Consider the following 21,650-nt stretch of genomic DNA (forward strand, 5'->3'; position numbering starts at 1 on the left):
CATGCTTAATATTCATTAGACAATCTCTGGTTCTGCCTTCCTCAGTCTATTGTGGGATACAGTGGGAGCAAAGAAAGAATCTATTTTCACTAGCAAGTTGCAACACAGTTTGTGATGCATTCAAGCAATGATCCTTGAATCTGTTCCCCTTGATAGTGGTTCCAAAACAATACCTGCTGTGCAGCATGAAGGGGAAGCTTCACAGTGCATTTCATTGATAGTGGAGTAACAATGAACTTTAATATCTATTGTTCATGTTATATTATTCATTCATGTGTTCTTGCTATATTGTTTTTTTTATGGATTTGGAATCATATGTATTACTGTGAGTTTAATCAGCATGACAAGCAGATCTGTTTTTTTCCTCCTTCCAGGATGATCCCTTCTGCTTGTATTTCCACAGCATTTTTAGCCCATCTTCAAAGGTTCATATTCAAGCTACCATCCTTCCAGGCAACAGTGTCTGGGTAGCAGCTCTATTAATCAGTCTGTCAGAGCCATTCTGCAATCAGGCTGAGATGTACTTATTGATCAGTTGATCCCTTCAGGAAGCTTGCCACTTCTTCAGTCTTTTCTCTATATGCAGTACCACGGACATGTATAAAATAACTTGGTGTGTGCTAAAGATGATAAGATTATTTTGTTAGTCATTCTTCCAGATGCTCCTAGCAGTGTGCAAACCCCCTGTTCTGCCCACTGAATATTCCAAGCAGCAGAGTTATCACACACCTAAAATATATCTGGTCTGGCAGTTATTCTGCTTTCTGGACTACATGGCCGCTTTTAAACTTGACCTGATATTTATCAGTTTTATAAACTGATATTTGCACATTATCTCTTCACCATGTTTTGTTTTTCATAGTGGTTTTTTAATGTGTATAATTTTAAGATGCATTGTAATGGCTTGATCTGATGCATAATAGTTCGATGTGGCTCATTTCGTGACCAAGTGGGAAGGCTCTCTATAGTACAGAAAACAAAAATCCTAACCACAGCTGGTGCCTTATTTGTTTTCTCACTCTCAGCTCTCTTACATTTTTTATTTCTTTACCTGTCTCTGCAGTCAAATGAAGAGTTTTGACTAGAACAAAAAAATAACAGGCATCATTATTCTAACTTTGCCCAAATGAGACAAGATGGCATCTTCCAATTTCTGCAGTAATGAGAAAGGTTTGTTTCAGAGAAGGGAATGTTTTTATTGGTATTTCTGCTTATCTGAATGATAGGTCATATCTATTGCTGACACTAAGCTGTTCTTTTGAAAGGATGCCTTTGCTTGGCCCTTTACCTGTGACCCTTTGTTCTCTTAGCTAAAAGCAGAGAAAGTATCGATATCATATCACTTCTTTCATCCTGTCTCTCTGAATAACTTGGCCGATGTTCCAGAACTTGCACTGCTTGGGGGATTAAGACCTATTATAGTGGATATAGCCAAATTTCCTTATGTGATTTCCTCTTCTTTTAGCAGGCATCACACAGAGCTTTGTTCCAGTCTAGCAGCCTATGGCAATAAGCTGGAAAGTGAGACTGAGGATGATGAAATGCAGAGGACAAAATGAAAATGCATGAAAAACTCTGATGACAAAATCACAGGGAAATTTACAGGTACCAACGTCCAAGGTGCCTATCAAATGGAGGCAGTACTGATGCATATCTGAGGCTATAGTGGTTACATAGTCCTGTAAATATTTGAGATGCTTGATACTTTTTGCATGCTCTGCCTGCACAAAGTTGTTTAAGAGCAACTGCAGAGCTCTGTGAAGGATCAGGATTTAGAGGTTATGAAACTTTAGGTCCTCATGGCATTCAAGGTTTGTCCCATCTCTCCATTTACTTTAGTGGGATTTTAACCAGACCTTTAAAACAGCAAAACATAAGAAGACAGGTATCTACAGGCCCAATACCAAGAATTCAAAATTCTCCAGGAGAGCTCATCCTTCCTAAGCCAAGAAAAATGAGTGTGGCTTAAAAGCTTGAAGCTACTGTTGATGAAAAAAGCTCTTTGTGTGTGTATGTCTCTGTGTGTGTACATGTGCTTCTGTATGGGTACATGAAAATCTTGCTGCCCAGTGCTTGCATATTTATGTGCATGTGCTGAAGCTTGGTGTTTCAAATTCACATGGTTTAACTGCACTAAGTGAAACAATTTTAACTAAATTCATTTTATAACAGATTTTCTCTTTTCTTATGCCTCCAACTTCAGGGGCCTTCAAGTTGCTAATTTGCTACTCCTTGATGAGGAGGAAAGGTCACTACCTGTAGGCATTTCCACAACTGGTGATATCCCTGTGACCAGCTGTTTTAATGCTGTCTGAAAATTGGAGAAGTCTCTAATTTACTTCCTTTAAATGGAAAGCCAAATACCAAAAAGCCTTCTCCAGAGTAGCAGGATGGAGAATTGCCTCCCTGCTGTTCTTCTTCAGTCCTTGTTCTTGAAACTCAAGGACTTTTATACAGATGTGTGCTGGTAAATAATACAAGAATAATCTCTGTATTTGTTATTGCTGCAATAATCTTCTGTTGTGTCTTTGAGGGTTTTCTATCTTATTTTGGCATCTTCCACACCAGAAACTTTGATACCGTGAGTTACAAGACTTTTCAGTGTTTGAACTGGAAAACTTTACTAAAATCTGTTGTTAAGTGTTGGGTGTTTTCTCCTGTATAAAATAAAGAGCATCCTATTATTCTTTCTAAAAATTTTGTTCTGGAGATTTAAGTTATATATCTCTTTGGAGCTTTGTCAAATGTTATTTTTCACTGTCCTGTCTTTATGCAGTGGAAAACTTCTAGAAATAATCATCTGCGTGACAATGCTAGAAATGAGATATGCTGAGGAAAGTGGAATTTACTTTTCATATTGTCAATATTTCAGGAATTTGGTTCTCATTAAACTTTATAATTGCTACAAGGAAGAAGATGATGTATTGTTTAAATACTTTGATCATTCCAGTGGATTTTATACATTAATTTTTGTTTGATATGGTAAAACAAATAATACATATGTACCAGTAAATTATCTCACCTTTATGAATGTTTAAGTTGCTTCATCCACCCACTTCTATATTTTGGCAAATGAACAGGCTCATTTTTTGTTTCCAGTATACAGACAAGCATTATTTGGATGAAAATTTACTGGCCAGAGATTCATTATTAAGACTAATACTTATCTGACATGAATTGGTCTCAACTCATATTAATGATGATTGCCTTAAAATATGTCAAAGAGCTCTGGTAGTTCATTAAGTACTCATGTTAATTTTCATTATGACCTTCTCAAAGACTTAAGATATAACTACAAATATAAATTCAGAAAACTTTTATTCTGATACAGTAAAATGCTGTAGCACCTTTAGGGCCAAATTTCAATCAGCTCTGTAGAAAATGTGATGATTTACTTTCTAGATGCTTGCGGAAAACTCTGTTACATACTGTAGGATCTGAAAGGTAAGGTGAAAAAGAAAACTTTTCAAATCAATTTCTCTTTTAGGGGGCGTGAGTGATTTCCAATTGTACTAATTGGTACTTCTCAAAGTTTCCCATAGTAAAAAAAATAATCATTTGACCTTCAAAAAGAAAGAGCTTAGAATTTCTCCCAGCTCTGGTCAGGGTCAGTCAATTTCATGGCCAAAGCCTAATTCTCTGCATTGAGATTATTGAGATTAAACTAATGTGTATAACAAACTCAAATTGCTAGTTCCTTACCTGCCATTGCTTCTGCTAGATGCAGGTCAGTATGCATTTTATCTTCTATCGTTATTGTTTTGTCTTCTGTATCACATGAATACATGAAGGAGTCACAAACTATTCCAATTTCTTTTATTTGAAGATTTATTTATTCAATTTAATTTAATTTATTTAATTTCTATCCACATTTGCTTGAAGGCTGTAGCTGTTGGCAGACACTTAAAAGGTAAACCTGATGAAGTAATATAAAATTCTGTATTCTTGATTTGATTCTGAATTCAGAGATTACCAGATTTCAGAGTTAGATGGCACAGTGTATATGTGTTACTCTCATATGACTACTGGTGGTTAATATTACAATATGACAGGTTCCCAGACTCCATTCAGGACCTCTATGCCAGTTGCATTTGAAGATTAGATATCCCCAAGGTCTCTCCTGGAAAAAGTACAGAACTAATTTTAAATATTGAACTGTTAATTTAATTATGATGCACTTCAGAGCATGCCTACCCCTGCCCAGGAGAGCTATGTCTTGGGCTGGAGTCTGCTGTCAAACACAAATTTCTTCTCAGGCTGTCTCTTTGCTTCACACTTCCCAACATTTTTATTAAGTGAATTTTCAGAAAGACATCAAGAAGGGTGAGAAATGTAAGAGGGTCATTAGCTGTTACAGCATCTATGAAGATGTTGTAAACTCCATTAAGTGTCCTGCGTAAAGCGGATTTATTATGAATGTCAACCATCTTTAACTTAGTGAATCATTCAGGATTTTTAACTTGTGAATCATTCAATTGTTCAATGACTCATTCAAATAATGAAGGTTAAAAATGTCTTTATTATTTGCTCAGTAGTTCAGACACATTTGCATAGTGAAGTTGCTGGTTTGAAACGCTTTTTGCTTTTTCTTATTGTATAATGCAGTTTTATTTGTGATTTAAACATGTACTCAATCATGCTAAACTTCATGAAACATTTTCTGATGTTTCAGTTGCTTTTCTGAATACTCAACAGTTGTCCTAATATTTGAAAATAATGAATAGTATGAAGGCAAAAATCACAGCAAACCAAGCTCAGGGCTTTTATTCACATGAAGCTCCCCCCCGCCCCCCCAAAAAGAAAACCCAAAACAAAACAGCCCCAAAACACCAGTCCTTTTTATTTCTTTTCTTTTGTTGTTTGAGTCTCAGAGCTCCATGTTGGGACTCTTGACTGTATCATATCACTCTGGAAGAAGGAGGGTGTGACCCTGCTCCCGTCCCCCTCACAGGCATAGGGGGGAGAGATGTCTAGGCTCCCAGATACTGGTTTTAAATAGAGACTGCTGCCTCCCCCTCCTCATCTTCTCTGAACAATTCTTTGGCTTCCAGTTGGACATGCTGTAGACAGGGAGGAGTGTAGTCAGTAATTTGCTCCTAGCTTTTTCTTGTCTCTCCTTCCTGTGCACTGTGGGGAAAAGTAGAAGCATTTTAAGGACTTTCCCCACTCCCCAAAATCAGGAACCGCTTAAAGAGTTTGGAAGAAGTCTGCAGTTTTCCACATCAGGGGCCTTTTGGATAACTGAAAGCCTCATGATTGCAGATCCCTGCCTAAACCAGTTGGCAGGAGTAGGGTTGGCTGAAGCCTTGGTCATCCCCAAAAACTATGTAATCCGTGGCTTAGCTTTTGTGAAGATGCTTAAGCAAAAGTGTGGATGTATTTGGCCAGATCTCATTCCCCTTTCAACCCTGTGTGGATTCATTGTACAAAATTGTGATGTGGTCCTGAAGAGTAAAAAGGAGTGATTTTTTTTAATAAAGTTTTTCTCACAACTAATGTCTGTCTTGTTGCACATGTTGGACAGATGAGTATCTGAGCCATTGTGTCTTTCTACCTAGGCAATAAGATTGTACATGTGGTGAAATGGTACTGCATGAAAGATTAGGGTAAAAACATGTTTCATTAATTAGAAATGCATTTTTTAAATATGTATGACGCTTTTTTTAAAAAGTTTTGCTATTTCCATACTGATAATTTGCATAACCAAATGATGGCAGCAGCCTATCTGCAACTGATGTATATTTACAATATTTGCTCTTCTGAACTTGCAAATTTATATCTCTTGGTGCTTTCCAGATTGCCTCAGTACTGAAAAAAATACTGTCATATTATTTCTCATTAAGAATGCTATAAATGAGAAATGTGATTACTGATTACAAAAATATTTTTTATTTAGTTAAATAAAGGAAATGAATAAAAAGATATATATTTGAAAGTTTATTGCCATTTTAGCAGGTGCATTGAAGTATAAATGATAGCAGCATCAATGAATAAATTAATCATAATTAGCACTCAGTTAAAAAGACCTTTTCTCATCAAAGATGTAGATGCTATAATTAGAGCTCCTCATTTTAGATGGGGAAGGGGTATTTACCAGCAAATGTCTGATGCTTTGGAGAGAAAAACACTGACAAGTGTGTATTATATAGCAAATTTACTAATAAAATTAGAATTACAGTTAAAATATTCCCAAAGCTGGAAATGAAAATCTAATGTGTCTGTTTGCTTTAATTCAGTTGGATAACTCCCATTTAACATAAAAATTTAATAACATGACATAAAGTGAATAGCACAGACTTGACTTTCCCACTCTGTCTTGAGAGTAAGGACCAAGCCACATTAAGTGACAATTAGGTGGCACTTATATGCCACAGTATGTAACATAAACTCCAGAACTTATTTAGATTACCAAGACCCAAATTTTGGTCGTGAAACCTTTAAGAATCTGAAGTTCTGCTCTTTCACCTCCATCTGGGTCAAGTCTCTTGGAGCCATTCTCATTCCTACTGCCACTACAACTTGCAGAGCAAGGGGTTCTTATGCCTAATGCTCATACAGAGATAGGCACTTGAAGGACACATTTAATATGTCATGTTTAGTAGCTACTGAAATCATCAGGTGGAAATAGTGTTCTTATGAATGTAACAGCTCTGTAAGTTGAGCTGTCTCCCTCTCAGTAAGAGATCAGATGTGTCACCAAACACAAGAAGATAGAAACCCAGTCTTTGCTTCCCAAAAATGCATTTATCATCAGGCTATAAACAAACTGTCTGTTTATTTCATGCGGTGGTACTACAAGTAATACAACTCCTGTAGGGTCAGTGAAAGAAAGAGCAAGAAACAGCATAATTGGGTATCTCAGTCTCCTTAGTAAAGAGACTTAGTATAGGGACACCTATAGATTGTTTAAGTATTAAAGAATAAGTTGATAAAACACAAAACCAGGGTTGGAATCTTAGAATGAGTGCTTTTTTTGTGTGGTTTTGGTTTTTTTTTTTCTTTTTTTTTTTTTTTTTCTTTTTTTTTAACTAGCTCTGCATTTTGTGTAAAGACGCTTACTGAATTCATTGGGTCAATCTGAATTAGTTTGCTTTCAGGAAAAAAGACTGCCATGTTGCTCTCAGGATAGACAACTGATTATGAACTCAGTTAAAAGACAGGACGTAGAACTACAAACGACAGTGTCGATTTGTAACTGTATACATGAGTTAGGTGACTAAACAATTTTATTAGTAACCCCTCAAAGCTTATCCAGAGGCTACAGCACAATGAATAAGGAACAGTAGATCTCAGTTTTGTGTTTATTAAACAAACTAGTCTTAGTATATGGATGAGTTAAAGTTATTTCTGTAGCAAATTCCTTTAGGCAGAGCTTTCTCAGTGGAGAACTTCTGACTGGAATTTCTCTCCTAACCAGATTAAACAAAATCCATGCAAAACCATTCTCAGAGAACAATGTAAATCTCTTTTTTTTTTTTTTGCAAAAGCTTTTCTCCAATTAAAAAAAAATCAACAAAATCCTTAAGTGTGCAACACTTTACATTATCATTTATTATGGAGTCAATGGGAATGAAAAGAAGAAAAATGTAGATAAGAAGAGGAAACAGCAATGCTATGATCATATTATGTGTATAAAATTTATATGCCCATTAGATACATCTAAATGGATTAAAAAATAAGGCATGATTATCTAGTATTTTAAGCTTCATTTCTGTTAATAAGACAGAAAAGAAACCAGAAAAAAATTATTATTTGTCCTAAATCCGTGTACTTTTTTGCAGTCCCTTAAATAACACACATATTTCAACATATGTCTGGCGCATCAAATTTATATGACACCATTTTATTTGCAGACAAGAATGACATTATTATTCTTCTGACTAAAAGTCTTTGTTAGTATAGTTACAGTTCTACCACCCAAAATGTAATTTTACAAACAGAATCAAGTTTTAGGTGAGTATTTGGAATTTCAGAATACTCATTTCAGGCTGGCTGGGTAACAGCTACTCTCTCAAACTATTCACTGATTACCAGTTACTACTCCCTTTTATATATAGTAATAGTTGATTCTGAATGCTTTGTAAAACCACAGTCCTTAATCATCTTTCAGAAGCAGGCCTTTTCCAGCACATTAGGACCACTTTTTATTTGTTTGTAATTTTATTAAATCAGCTAAATCAGCTGTATTTGAAGACAGTATAAATAACTTCAGTATTTACTGCAGTTAATGATTAGAAGTTGTTTTTCAAAAAGGTAAATAAATCCAGATAATTAAACATTACTTTTTTTTTAATTAAGCAGAAAATAATTTATTTTTGTACTTCTGATTAAAGTTCCCTAAAGTTTGTCCTCCCTTCCCAAACATGGAAGTTGTATGAATGCAAAGTACACCCACTAATGGAAATTGGACCCTGTCTTTATTCCTTGTCTCTGTTTATCCCTGCAGTCACTATTATTTCATGTCCCTCAGATATTCCCAGCCTGTGTTCTCCACAAATTCCCACCAGTTTGCAGTTTTGCAATCAATTATTTTTTCATCCCATTTACATAATTCACTCTCATGACAGGAAATCAGAAGGGAAATGAATCAGTTTTCTCTGAAAGAAGTTTTAAGGGTGAACAGATGAGATTCTCAGATGGACTTTGAAATATTTTAATGAAGCAATTAAAATAAAACCTGATGAAGGTGGGGTGTTAAAAGCAAAGATTATTATAAAGCTGCTTTATCATTTAAAGGAGGGCAGCAAGGATTTACTCAGTGTGCACAGCAGTTTTATTGGTTGGGAGTACCAAGCTCATTCAGTCAGATATGACAGGCAGTGTTTGCACTGATTTTCTTCAACCAAGGCATAAAAGTGAAACCTGCTTTTGGACCTGCACTCAAAAGAAATATTGTAGAATATCACTTAGTTATAAATCTGGTGTAAATTGGAAGACTGAAGTTTAATTCTGGGTTAGCTTACAATGTTTGAAAAGGATAATATGAGCTGAAAATGCATTTCCAATTTTATCACAAGAACATTACTCTGAAACACCCTCTTAAGAAAATTTGCAAAAGGCATACTTCTACATCTATGGGAAGCACCAGAAGATACTGCTTGAAGGAACCTGAGCTGCGATATAATTGTCCTTTTCTATGCGTAAGTTATAGCTACAAAACATTTACCTCAACTGTATGTTAGAATCAGCAGGCTATATGACCTGATCCTACCCTTCAAAAAAGGCATTTACTACAATGAAGGGGAGAAATAAGAACTTTATAGTAATAATTCATAAAGAGAATTTAGAAACTATTGAACACCTAATGTCTTTTACTTTTATATTAACATGTCATATCGTGTATTTCCTTGAGCAAGTAAGGTGATGCTGCCTATTCTAACATGTAGGGTGCATTTAGATATACTCACTGGGCCTGGCTAGGATAGAGTTAATTTTCTTCATAGCAGCTCATACAGTGCTATATTTTAGAATTTTGACCAAACCAGTACTGATGATACACTAATATTCTAGCTTTTGCTGAACAGTGTTTGTACAACATCAAGGCCTTCTCAGCTTCTCACTCTGTCCCAACAGTGAATAGATTGGCAAGGGAGAGAGTGTGCAGTAGGCAGGTAGGGGATGCAACTGCACAGATGACCCCAAATAACTAAAGATATATTCCATACCATATAACATCATGCTCAGCATTAAAAGGGAGAAGAGGGGGCTTTTTGGGTTTAACCATCTTTTGCTCAGGAACTGCCTGAGCATTGGTCTGCCCAAGGGAAGTGGTAAGTCATTGCTTTTGCATCGTTTGTTTCATTTTGTTTTATTCCTTCATCTTCCGTTTACGATTCACTTATTAAATAGTTGTTTGTTTGTTTGCTTGTTTGTTTTATCTTGATCCCCAAATTTTCTTGGTTTAATTCTTCCTTTCTTCTTCCTCTATTCCACTGGTGGAGGGAAGTAAGTGAGAACTGTGTGGTGCTTATGCGCAACAGGGTTAACCCACAACAGTATATGAAGAAGATGATGCACATGTTTAAGATCAAGGATGTTTAAGTGTAAGAACAGTCAGATATGGATTTACCAGCTACCACTGTCTCCAAATACAGATCTGGACACTCTGTGGAATATGAGCTTTAAGCAAGTAAGTAATGGAGGGTCTAAACCACAATACCTACATAAAACTCTAGGACTCAGGTCACATACAGAGAATCAGCTTACATGACCTAGTAACATATTAAAAGATTTTTGAACTCAGAAATGTACCAAATTGAATTATTGACTTGTAAAAAATGCAAGAACAGATTATAACTCTAACAGCCCAAAGACCTGCAGATTTCTGTAGTCTGTGTTCTTTTTTGTATGGCTTGCTGTTACTATTCAGAAAAAAAAATAATAAAAAAAAATTGTCACTGTCTAATAGAAATGGTTGATGAAACAGCTCAACTGAATTTCTAAGTATAGATTGTTTGAAGAAACATGTAGATTACTCACCAGAACAGTTTATGAATAAGACTAATTTATTGAAGAATTAAAATAAACAAAACCAAAAATAAATCTTCCTGAGCACACTGATGGTGGCAAGTAGTTGTAACATAGATATTTCTTCTGTAATATCTGTGCTGTACTGCAGGAGTATTCTCAATATTAGCCCTAAGACCAAATTCACCAATCATGACCAGTGCTTTATTTATAAGAGTATGCATGAGCTAGAGTCAGTGGGCACTCATGCTTGTGTGAGTCTTGTCCTTCAAAAGGACTCAAGAGTATAGGCAGGACTGGCTTGATCTTATAGCTTAAACAATAAAATGGTTTGTAGCCCCTAAGAGACATTTTTCTGTACTAGCCTGTGTTCCCGTCCCCTCTTCTGTGCATTGGCACTTATCTGAGCCCTCTTCTCAGTAGAGTAAGTTTTCCACTAATTAACTCTCTGGGGAAAAAAAAAAAAAAAAGAAATCAGCTTAGATGTAATAGGAAATTGCATCTTTTATTTCAGTGTGGGGTGGCACTTAAAGAACAGTTGACCAGAGTTATAGGGAAGAATTTTGCGCAAATGAACAAAATGATTACAGGACAAATGCATTTCAATTAATCTGTGGAAACAGATTACTGTCTTCCAAACCACAAACAAGTTTCTAAGAATATCAATTTCATACAAAAGTGCTTTAGAATGCTGGTTTGACCTTGATCTTAGTATTAGTTATGTGTTCAGTAGATTAAATAAAGAGAATGAGAATGGCATCAGCTGACATCTGATCAGGATACTAGTGAATTCTTCATTAAAAAACTAATTCTTGAGTAATATTTGACATTGATTTTAGTGGGGCAGAGTTTTAACTATTAACAATTATTTCTTACAATACAGGCATAGTTCTGTTTGCTTGAAAACAACTGTAAAATTCACATTGAAATTGTCCAGCTGAAAACAGATTGGACAAAACTGTTTAAGGTAACAGAAGCAATGCAAGAAACAAATGGGTTTTCTCATAGTTTAAATTGGTTTAAATTGGTTGCATTTGTTTCACTTGCACCTGTAAACTTTTTGAAAAAGTAAGTCCTATACAAAACATTAAACATAGTTGCTGTCAATTTTACATTGGTTTAGTTAAATCAGTGTAAAATCTCAGCTTTAATCTGGGACAATTTTGTGAGTCAAGTAGGCCCATATGGAAGGTAATAAAATAAATTATCTTCAATATGCAGATACCAGGATTAACACTGACTCCTTACAGAATATTGCAAAATTCTGCACGTATTCCCTTGATTTGGCACCATATCTCACAGGAGTGACTGAGCATACTGTATTCTGGTTTGCTGTTTCTGGGGAGGTAGAACATAATCTATTTGCCATTTTCTTTCAACAAAATCTTTTGGTCAAATTTTGTGTACTTTAATCAAACAGAATGTACCATGTGAGGTGGTGGGTGCCTGCCATTTCCTAATCTGTTGTTTACTTTTTACTTTACATGCCCACAAACACACTACTCTTGAATACATTTGAGAGAACTGTTTTGCATGTATATTTTTTGCATCAGCTCCATCTTTCTGTAGAGACTGTGCTTGATACATATTTAACTTGGATGAGAGGTCCAATGATCAGTTTCTTTGCCTTAGTCATCCACATCCAGAAAAAAAAGTTTGGTGTATCACTTGCCTGTGACATGATATTGAAAGACATTTTTGGCAACATGCACTGCTGAAAACACGTCTCAGTAAACTGGTGTGCAATGATCAATTTTAATCAGTATTCTTAGAGCAGATGCACTTCAGAACACATTTCTGTGTGGCCTTCTTCAATGTTTGACATTTTCTACCTCTCCTTCTCCTTTCATTGGTATTGTTTCTCTTTCTGTAATTTTAATTCCTAATTTAATAGCATAAGACACTTTAGATGGTTGTGAGAGACTGAACTGTTATCTCAAGCTGTTTGTCTCAAAGATTGTTAGGTGTGAGAGACTGGACTGTCATCTCAAGCCATTCATCTCAAGGATTGTTTGATGTAAGAGACTGAATTGTGAACTGCTCATCTCGAGCCTTTTGTCTCTGGGATGGCCTGCCTAAGCAGGACATTCCTCCATCCATAAGGACGATTACTAGGCCACCAAGGCATCCAGGAAAGGAAGTGGGCTGAAGCCGACAAGCATGCAGGAATGTGGAGACTACCATTCTCATGGAAACTGTACTCTTTGACATAAAGTACTGGTTTCTGGTATTGATGACACGAAGGTTGTGTGATAGATGAAACCTGCAGCATGTGAACAGTGCATGAACAATACTTATGTACATACATCATTGAAATATGCCCTATAAAAAAACATGGAGACAAGCCGTGGTGTGCACCCACCACCGAAGAATTGAAGACTGAGGACCAACGGGACACCACTGGAACCATGGTGGTGACTATCCTTGCAACTCTATCCTGACTGCTTGCTTGATTTCTGCCTTTTCTTCCATTCTATCCTATCACTACTATTTTCTAATTTTGATACTTTTGATAATAAGAACTCTTTTGGGTATATGGCATTTGACCTCGTTTGTGTCTTAATCTTGCTCTTGGGATCATATCAAAACCTTCCCCAACATTGGATGGGGACAGTGGTGTACTACATTTCTAGGCCAGACAGCAGAGCCACTTTTATTTATCTTTTACTCTTCTGCCTTGCTTTTCAGGCAATTTTCAGTTCCTGTCCAGATGACTCCAACTTATTCTTTGAAGCCAGATTTCCTCAGGTGCTGTACCAAATGCTTTTCTGATCTGCTCTTGTATTATATCTGGCATACTCCCATTTGTCCATGGACTCCCATGGTCCGTCCCTCCTATGGTGAGGGTCAATGGAGTGAGTGGAAGCTGAAAGATGTTGCCACAAAGAGTGGGCTTGCTGCCTCCTTCTGCTGAAGCTGGTCCTCTGGAGTTTCCCTTGCCCTTTCTTCCACTTCTTTGTGATTTCTTTGTAGCAAAATAGTCTATGCTTCCATTAAGAAGTCTTTTTTTGTTAAATATATTTTCAGCTTGTATTCTCCATGGTTAAATGATACTTATTTTTATTCTTTCTCAGGTCCCCAGTAGCTATCTAGGGCTTAATTCTAGGACCAGTTCTGTTCAAAAGGTTTATCAATTATCTGGATACAGGAGTTTAATGTGCCATTAGCAAGCTTGATGATGATACCAAACTGGGAGGTGGTGTTGACTTCCTTGAGGGACAAGAGGCCTTGCAGAGGGATCTAGACAGATAGGAGCATTGGGCAATCATCAGTGGGATGAAATTTAAAAAGAACAGATGCCAGATTCTGCACCCAGGGTGGAGTAACGTTGTGCACAAGTACGAATTGGGAGAGGAGTGGCTGGAGGTCAGCCCTGCAGAAAGGAATCTGGGGCTGCTGGTGGACAGCAGGCTCAATGTGAGTCAGCAGTGTGCCCTGGCAGCCAGGAGGGCAAACCACATCCTGGGGTGCATCAAACACAGCATAACTAGCCTATCAAAAGAGGTGATTACCCCACTGTATTTAATGTTGGTGCGGCATCACCTTGAGTACTGTGTGGTTCTGGGCCTCACGATTTAAGAAGGATGTTAAGGCCCTTGAATGCATGCAGCTGAGGGCAACAAAGCTGGTGAAAAGGCTGAAAGGAATGTCCTGTGATGAGTGGCTGGGGTTTGTCTAATTTGGGGAGGAGTCTGAGGTGCGACCTCATTGCTCTCAACAGTTTACTGAGGAGGGGAGGTGGAGAGGGAGGTGCTGATCTCTTCTTTCTGGGATCCAGTGACGGGATGCATGGGAATGGTTCAAAGCCACATCAGGGGAGGTTCAGACTAGACACTGGATCAGGCTTTCTAGGGAAGTGGTCAATGTCTCGTCTGTGTCAGTACCTTAAAAAGAGGCATTTGGAAAATGCCCCTAATACCATGCTTTAGCTTTTGGTCAGCCCTGAAGTGGCCAGTCAGCTGGACTAGATGATCATTGTAGGTCCCTTCCAACTGAAACTATTCTATTCCATTCCATTCCATTCCATTCCATCTATTCTATTTTGTTTTTTCTGGAATCCAGCATCCTAGGTCAGGAATGAGGCAGAGTTCAACTAGGTATGGGTGTGGCAGGGGCACCAGCCCCAGTAAAGACTGAAACTTCTCGACCAATCAAAGAAAAGGGTTCTAGAAGCTGCGGTTTGGGGGTCAAGCCAACTAGCTATGTGGTGACTGTGGTCGAGGACAGAGACACCTTGGTCTACAGACAAGGCCCTTAACCAATGAAATACCTTGGCTGAGAGAAGTTTCTAGACTGGTGACCATATATGACCACAGATCAGATTCGACTGGGGCAGAAATGGACTAGGGCTTGCTGGCAGGCAAATTGAGTTGGTCCTCCTCTGAGTATTGGGTCTGCAGTTGGGGACTCTCTTCTTAGGCTGGGATGGTGCCTAAGGAAAATCCTTGAGGTTGAGAGTCCTCGCGTTATTGGGTGAGTGATTGCGCATTTTGAGTCATTGTTCTAAAGCTAAGGAGTTTTTAAGTTGGCTATGTAGTATTAGTTCCCTTTGACAGACATCTGAACCTGTATTTTACTCATGTTTGCTGGACTGCTAAACAATTTTGACTAGAATAAAACTCAGGTACATGCCTTGTCTATTTTGAGAGACTCCATGACAATGGGATACACTCAAAAAATATCTCCTTCATTTGAAAGTGTTTATACTAAAGGTACAGAAAACAGACATATTTCAAGAATGTGTGAGGCCATAATCTCTGTAGTTAAATTTTTTAAAATTTTCTTTGCCTTTATTTTTTCTACAGTGGAAAGCATCAGGGTGCTATTTCCTTTTGGGGCCATAATCACTCATTTCTCATTCTTTTGTATCTCCACAACTAAAAAGAACATTCACCTCTGTCTCTTCTTGTCTTTTGGTAGCTTTTCGTGCTAGTACCTGTAATTGGCCACTTTTCAGCCTCAGTATCCACTAACACTGAAAAGATAAGTATGTGTGACCAGTGTGTTGGCATAATATAAATATTACTATAGGATAAGTTCTTTTCTGATGTTTCTTTTTACCATTGCCAGTGTCTTTTTATTATTCTTTCTCTTTTTTTTCATAAATGTTGTAGCCAATCTTAACCCTGTGCATTTCTCCTGTCAATACTTACTCTGTGATGTACTCAGTTTATGTGCTTTATCTTGAACTCACCTGCTTTTTGAGTCCCTCCAGCTTCTGCACAGAGAAATTGATCTGTCTCTTATTCTTTGTGCAACTTTATAGTTCATGCAGATATGGGACTACCAAGCTGTATATCTTCCATATCAGTTATACCACTGGGAAACATTGTGGGCCATCTAGTGAAAGAATAATTTTTAAATGTGCAGTGTAAAAGTAGTTTTGTTCAATTTTTAACTCTCTAGAGTAACCAGATTGAAACACCTAGGTGTTATGTAATACAGCAAGATAGTAGGAATTTATTCATGCATTCATATTTAATTTAATTTTAAATGCCCAGTACAAATTAAAATATCTTTTACAAAAAGGCCACATTTTTTTTATGTTTGCATCCCTAAAAGATTAAACTTGAAAGTCATTGTGGTTGTCTAAAACACCGGTGTGGTCCATTACCAAGGTTCTCAAAAAAGCACACCAGATTTTGGTGACAAAATGTGGATTCAAATTCCACTAACTAGACAAGTTTAAGAATTTTTCCTTTGCAGCTAAATCTACTGTTACTGAAATTAACTGCCATTTAGCTCTTAGCTTAAACAGGACCAAGAAAAATCCTTTAAAATGTGGTCCTTCTTTATATTAGGTGTGCAAATTACTCATATATGCTTTACATTTCTGTAAAGATCTGCTTTAATGTTTTCATTCATTATCTGATGAAAACATCAGTGTTTGCAAGTTCGATATGAGATGGGGAACCAAAGAAACCTTAGCAGATATAGTAGATATATGAATGTGGATAGGAATTGTTTAATAATTATCTAGTTTATAATGAAGTTAAAGAAGTTTCAATAGAGGTAGACATGGCCCAAGGGGATGAGAAGTGATGTTTAACGCTTGCATTGTTGAGGCTGGCTGGGACAGGAGATAGTCCCTGATAAGAAGCAGCAGTTGCTCCAAGAACCAGCCAAGACCCACCTTGTGATTTGGACAAATGCCAAGGGACAACCGAGTCTGCTCAGGGACAGAAGGTTAAGAGTTCACCGTGAAGAAGACATACAGCCTTCATCTTCAGGACCACCAGATGACCACCATAAGGAGGCACTGCGCAAGCGCAGTTGAGAGGAGACTATGGAAATGACATCCTAGAGCTAATTTTAATATGAAGCGGGGATAGGTAATGCCTATGTATAGGCGTATTGCAAAACTCTATGTATATGTAACACTTGACTGTATAAATTTAAAGTGAACTGCCAAATCAGGCGCACACGACTTTGGTGGGACTACCCCCCGTGCTGCCCAGTGCTGAATGAACATACCTAATTTACAATCTCACTGATTGTGGAGTCTGTTTTCCGCACGTCAGTTAGTTTATTGGCTGCAGTCTGATTTCTGTCCCAGACACATTGTACAGTCACTTTTTTAAAAAGAAGAAATACATACAATTATTTATGTCATGTTAAGGCTTCTGGCCTCTAAGAATGTGTGTGCTGAGATTTCTTATGGGTTTTGCAGTCCAGATTTTCTTTGCCTTTATTTTTTCTACAGTGGAAAGCATCAGGGTGCTATTTCCTTTTGGGGCCATAGTATTTTTTTCTGAACTCAGTAATTCATGTATTTTTTCTGTTGCTCGATGAATTCAGTAGGGTTTGGACCCACAGTACATGCAAATACTGCAATTGTGGAGTCCTCATTTGTTAAAAAAAATTAAAAAAAAAATCAATCCCACCATAGCTTTCAAACATGTTTTTGGCTGTAGTATATTTATGTGGAAGGGAAGGCTGTTTTCTTATTTTTCTCCTAAAATGAATAAAGTGTCCTTGGAGTGGAATGTTCTGCAGAACAATAGCTGACTATTCAGTCTCTCACTGCTCCATCCTTTCAATTGTAATCACCCATTGCCAAGATGTCTATTCCTTGGAGTCTTCCACTCAGGCCCCTTAAAAACAAAGGCCTAATTCAATGAATTGTTTGAGCCTGACAGACATCTAAATCTGTTGAAGTAACCTGGGCACAAGATTGCATTTAAACAGTACTGAATTTGACCTTAAAACTGATATAAAAATAAGCTATATACAGCTATTAAATAATGGTGTAGATTATGTTGTTGAAAGTTGTTCAGAACATCCTTGTTTACATCAGAATTGTGTTTATTTCTACTGCTGCTGAATCTTAACTGTTTCTGCTCAAAGAGTATAAATTACAAATGTAATATGTGCTTTTTTGAAAAAGCCTTTAAGACTATTTAAATGATACTACATGAATCTCTTTCCTTTACATAGAAAATCATGCAACCCCTGCTCCCCTTAGCTAAATGCTCTATCAGGGTAGGCACAGCCATTGCAGTGGTACTGAGAAATACCAGACTTTGTATTTCTTGTAAGCCTGACTTCTTTGGGCCATACACATTTATTCCATTGCTTTCCATCATTTATGGTCAAATGTGAGAGACAGCTGATTTTTTTTTTCATTAAAACCTTGCCTAAGTTTAATGAAGTTGAATTCTGGCCTTGGATTAAAATAAGAACATATATGTTGGTATGTCCAACTTCACTATCAGCATGGGATGAAAGGGAAATTCTCTTGCCCTTTTTCTGCTGAAAAGAAAATTCTCTGTGATGTGTAATCAATACAGTATCTTCCTTGCCATCTTGGCATACAGCCATGCCAGACCAGCACTGAACAGAGTTACCTGTGTGTGAAGTCCAAGATCTGTTGCCCAGTTTATATTCTAAAGCAACTTTTCTACAGGGAAATTTCTAGCATATTGTGTTTCTTCTGTGCTAACGAAGAGCACCCTCAGTATACTACCAGTATAGAATGAATAATATTATTATAATAACTAATTATAATAGTCTCTGAATGTATAGATGCTGTGAACACAAGAGGAAAGAGCTGTTTAAGGTGATAGTAACAGAGAAAAAATAGAAAATTGACACAGAGAATAAGAAAATTTAACCTGAAAGGCTTTGAAATTAAGTTGTCCCACCAGTTTGATCACTTTAAAGCACATTAAAAAAAATAAAAATCAAGGAAAGCAGTCAGGAGTTTTCTAGAAGCAATCATTTGTGTTCTGTGGGGAAGATGACCTAAGAGCTCCTTTGTGTTTCTGATTTTCTTGCCTAAGACCGGCATTGAACCTTTGCCTTTAAAAAGAAAATTTAAATTATCATGTAAAAGAATGCATTTGTCTCACTTTTGTAAGATATAATTATGGTAGAAGATTATTCCTCTGAGAGCTTTTTCACATTTAATGTACAGTGGAAAAATGTTTCTCCAAAAGAAGTAGGGAACATTGTGATTCTGATTTTTTATCCTGTTCCAAAAGTGCAGTGCATCTTTTACAGGTTTGTTTTGTTCATATATGCTGGTCATTAGTTCATAAAGAAATAAAAATGTGGTTGTGAACACCTAAGAACAGAACCAGCCTAAGCAGCGGACACCAAGCTATCGAATGAAATTGGTGTATTTTCTTCATCCACCTTGTCCTCATTATGTCCTCAAAACAATCTTTGGAGTTACTTAACTACCCGATATTAAAGATTAAAATAACCTAAATTGCTTAGTACAGGAGGAAGCATTTTTGTTTTCCAAATAGAAATGAATAAACCTTGGATCTTGGAAATCCTTAATCACAAATCTCACTGGCTGCAGGTTTGCAAGGTCAAGTGTCATAGGCACAGGCCAAAAAGCTATTGGAGGTTCTGCAAAATCTGTGTATGTTTGTGTTGGCAAGAAGCTAGCAAGGGTCAGAGGGAGGTGATTCTCCCCCTCTACTCTGCTCTGGTGAGAGCCCACCTGGAGTAGTGTGTTCAGTTCCGGAGTCCTCAGCACAAGAAAGACACGGACCTGTTGGACCGGGTCCAGAGGAGGGCCACAAAAATGATCAAAGGGATGGAACACCTCTTCTATGAAGAAAGACTGAGAGAGTTGGGGTTATTCAGCCTGGAGAAGAGAAGGCTCCAGGAAGACCTTATTGCAGCCTTTCAATACTTAAAAGGGGCTTATAAGAAAGATGAGGACAAACTTTTTAGCAGGGTCTGTTGCGATAGGACAAGGGGTAATGGTTTTAAACTAAAAGAGGGTAGATTCACACTAGATATAAGGAAGAAATTTTTTACTGTGAGGGTGGTGAAACGCTCAAACAGGTTGCCCAGAGAGGTGGTAGATGCCCCATCCCTGGAAACATTCAAGGTCAGGCTGGATGGGACTCTAAGCAACCTGATCTAGTTGCTTATTGCAGGGAGGTTGGACTAGGTGACCTTTAAAGGTCCCTTCCAACCCAAACTATTCTATGATTCAGTGTAGTTAAGTGTAGACAGTTACTATATGAAAAACTTTTCTAAGACCTACTCATAACTAGTTTGAGGTATTTTACAGAAAAGTCTGCATTTATTACAAGACGAAAATTCTAAAAGCCTATTTTATGATCTGAATGAGCATAAAGCTTGGGGGTGGGGAGGGGGAGAGCAACAGACTGAAGGCACTGAGTCTAGTGAATCTGATTTCAAGCAAACAAAAAATGAGTCAAATTCTCTATGCTTTTATACCAACATTTTCCCAGTGTACAAACAGAACTAGTGTTCTGTAATGCTGTGAAATGTATTATGCTGGACAGACTGGACATAAAATCTTCAAATAAATTGATTTTCTGTTTGTTTGTTTGTTAGGGTTATTGCTTTTTCTCTTTTGGAAGAGCATAGGCTAGAAACCTTTATTTTTTTTAACCTCTTGTTACCTAAAGTTAGGCTTCCAAAAGGGAATTGTTCTTTTTTAATTTTTCTAAATCTCTTAGGTGTATGCAATTCTATTTTAAATTTTAGCAGGGTCTCTGCTTCTGTTCAGAGCCAGCAATCTGGAGCACAAATCTCTTATTTAGAGTTCTGTTGAACATAAATGCAGGTCATAGGATGCTGGGGAAAATGGTCATTTAATTCAGATTTCTGGAGGTGGAAAATACTGAATTAAAGATCTTCATAAAAGGAAAGAAAATCATTTATCCTCAGGTAAATATCTTGTGATGACCTAAATTTTGATTATTTTGAATAAAATTAGGGAATAGGGAAATAAGGTAAAGCACTCCATACATGATTTGCCAAAGTTTGCTCTGTTACTGCCGAATTATGTTTCTGTTGTTAGGATCCTGTATAAATTTACTGAGCAAATGTTATTACCAATGATAGCCTAAAGCAGGATGAGTAAATATACAGTAAAATATAAGTTGTAAGTACACTACACAATCAAATGTCTTGCAAAGCATAAATCCACTGTTAGAAAAGCTTTTAAGAGGCATAGATCTCAGAATCTTAAAGGATTTTATGGAAGAAACATTAATTTTAGGTAAGGCAACTTTGCAAGCAATTTGCTTCTGTTCAGGTAACTATGTACTATAGCTGTAATATTGTAGAGTTTTAAAGAAATGTAAGCAAATAAGCAAAAAATATTATTTTGACTACTCAACTAGACCTATATCAAGAAATATTAGGAGGAACTAAGAATGGCATTTGTTAATTTTTAAAAGATGCTAATTTAGAATAAGTAGAATTATTACCTCTAAGAATTTGCCAAATTCCTTTTTTTCTTGATTCTGAAAAACACATTTGGTCTTTTTTTAGAAATGGATTCATTTTACCTTGTATAGTTTTTAGTGTAAATATTACAATGGGTTATATCTTGGTCTTGCAATCCACCTTTACAAAAGTGTTGAGGTTCCAAGCAGAGAACAAATTGTTATATAAGACTATTCTGAATTTAAGACATCTGGATTTCATTTAGGTAATTTTCTAAAAAAGACATGGTTTCTGTACTTTCTTTGAAAAATTGGAGAACTTATAATTTTTCACTAAAAAAAATCCCCCAAAATGTTCCATAAATATTGGTAGCTATGTCCTGGCAATGACAGTTTGTGTATTATGGGCTAATTTAATTTTTCTATTGATAGTTAAATACTGTCATTTCAAGTAATGAAAATTATTTTCCCACCTTTTCATAGCACAATGTACACTGTTTTACAGTGTTTGAAAGATTT

This window comes from Haliaeetus leucocephalus, unplaced genomic scaffold, assembly GCF_000737465.1.
Source record: "Haliaeetus leucocephalus isolate CR32 unplaced genomic scaffold, Haliaeetus_leucocephalus-4.0 Scaffold251, whole genome shotgun sequence".
Lineage (NCBI taxonomy): Eukaryota > Metazoa > Chordata > Aves > Accipitriformes > Accipitridae > Haliaeetus > Haliaeetus leucocephalus.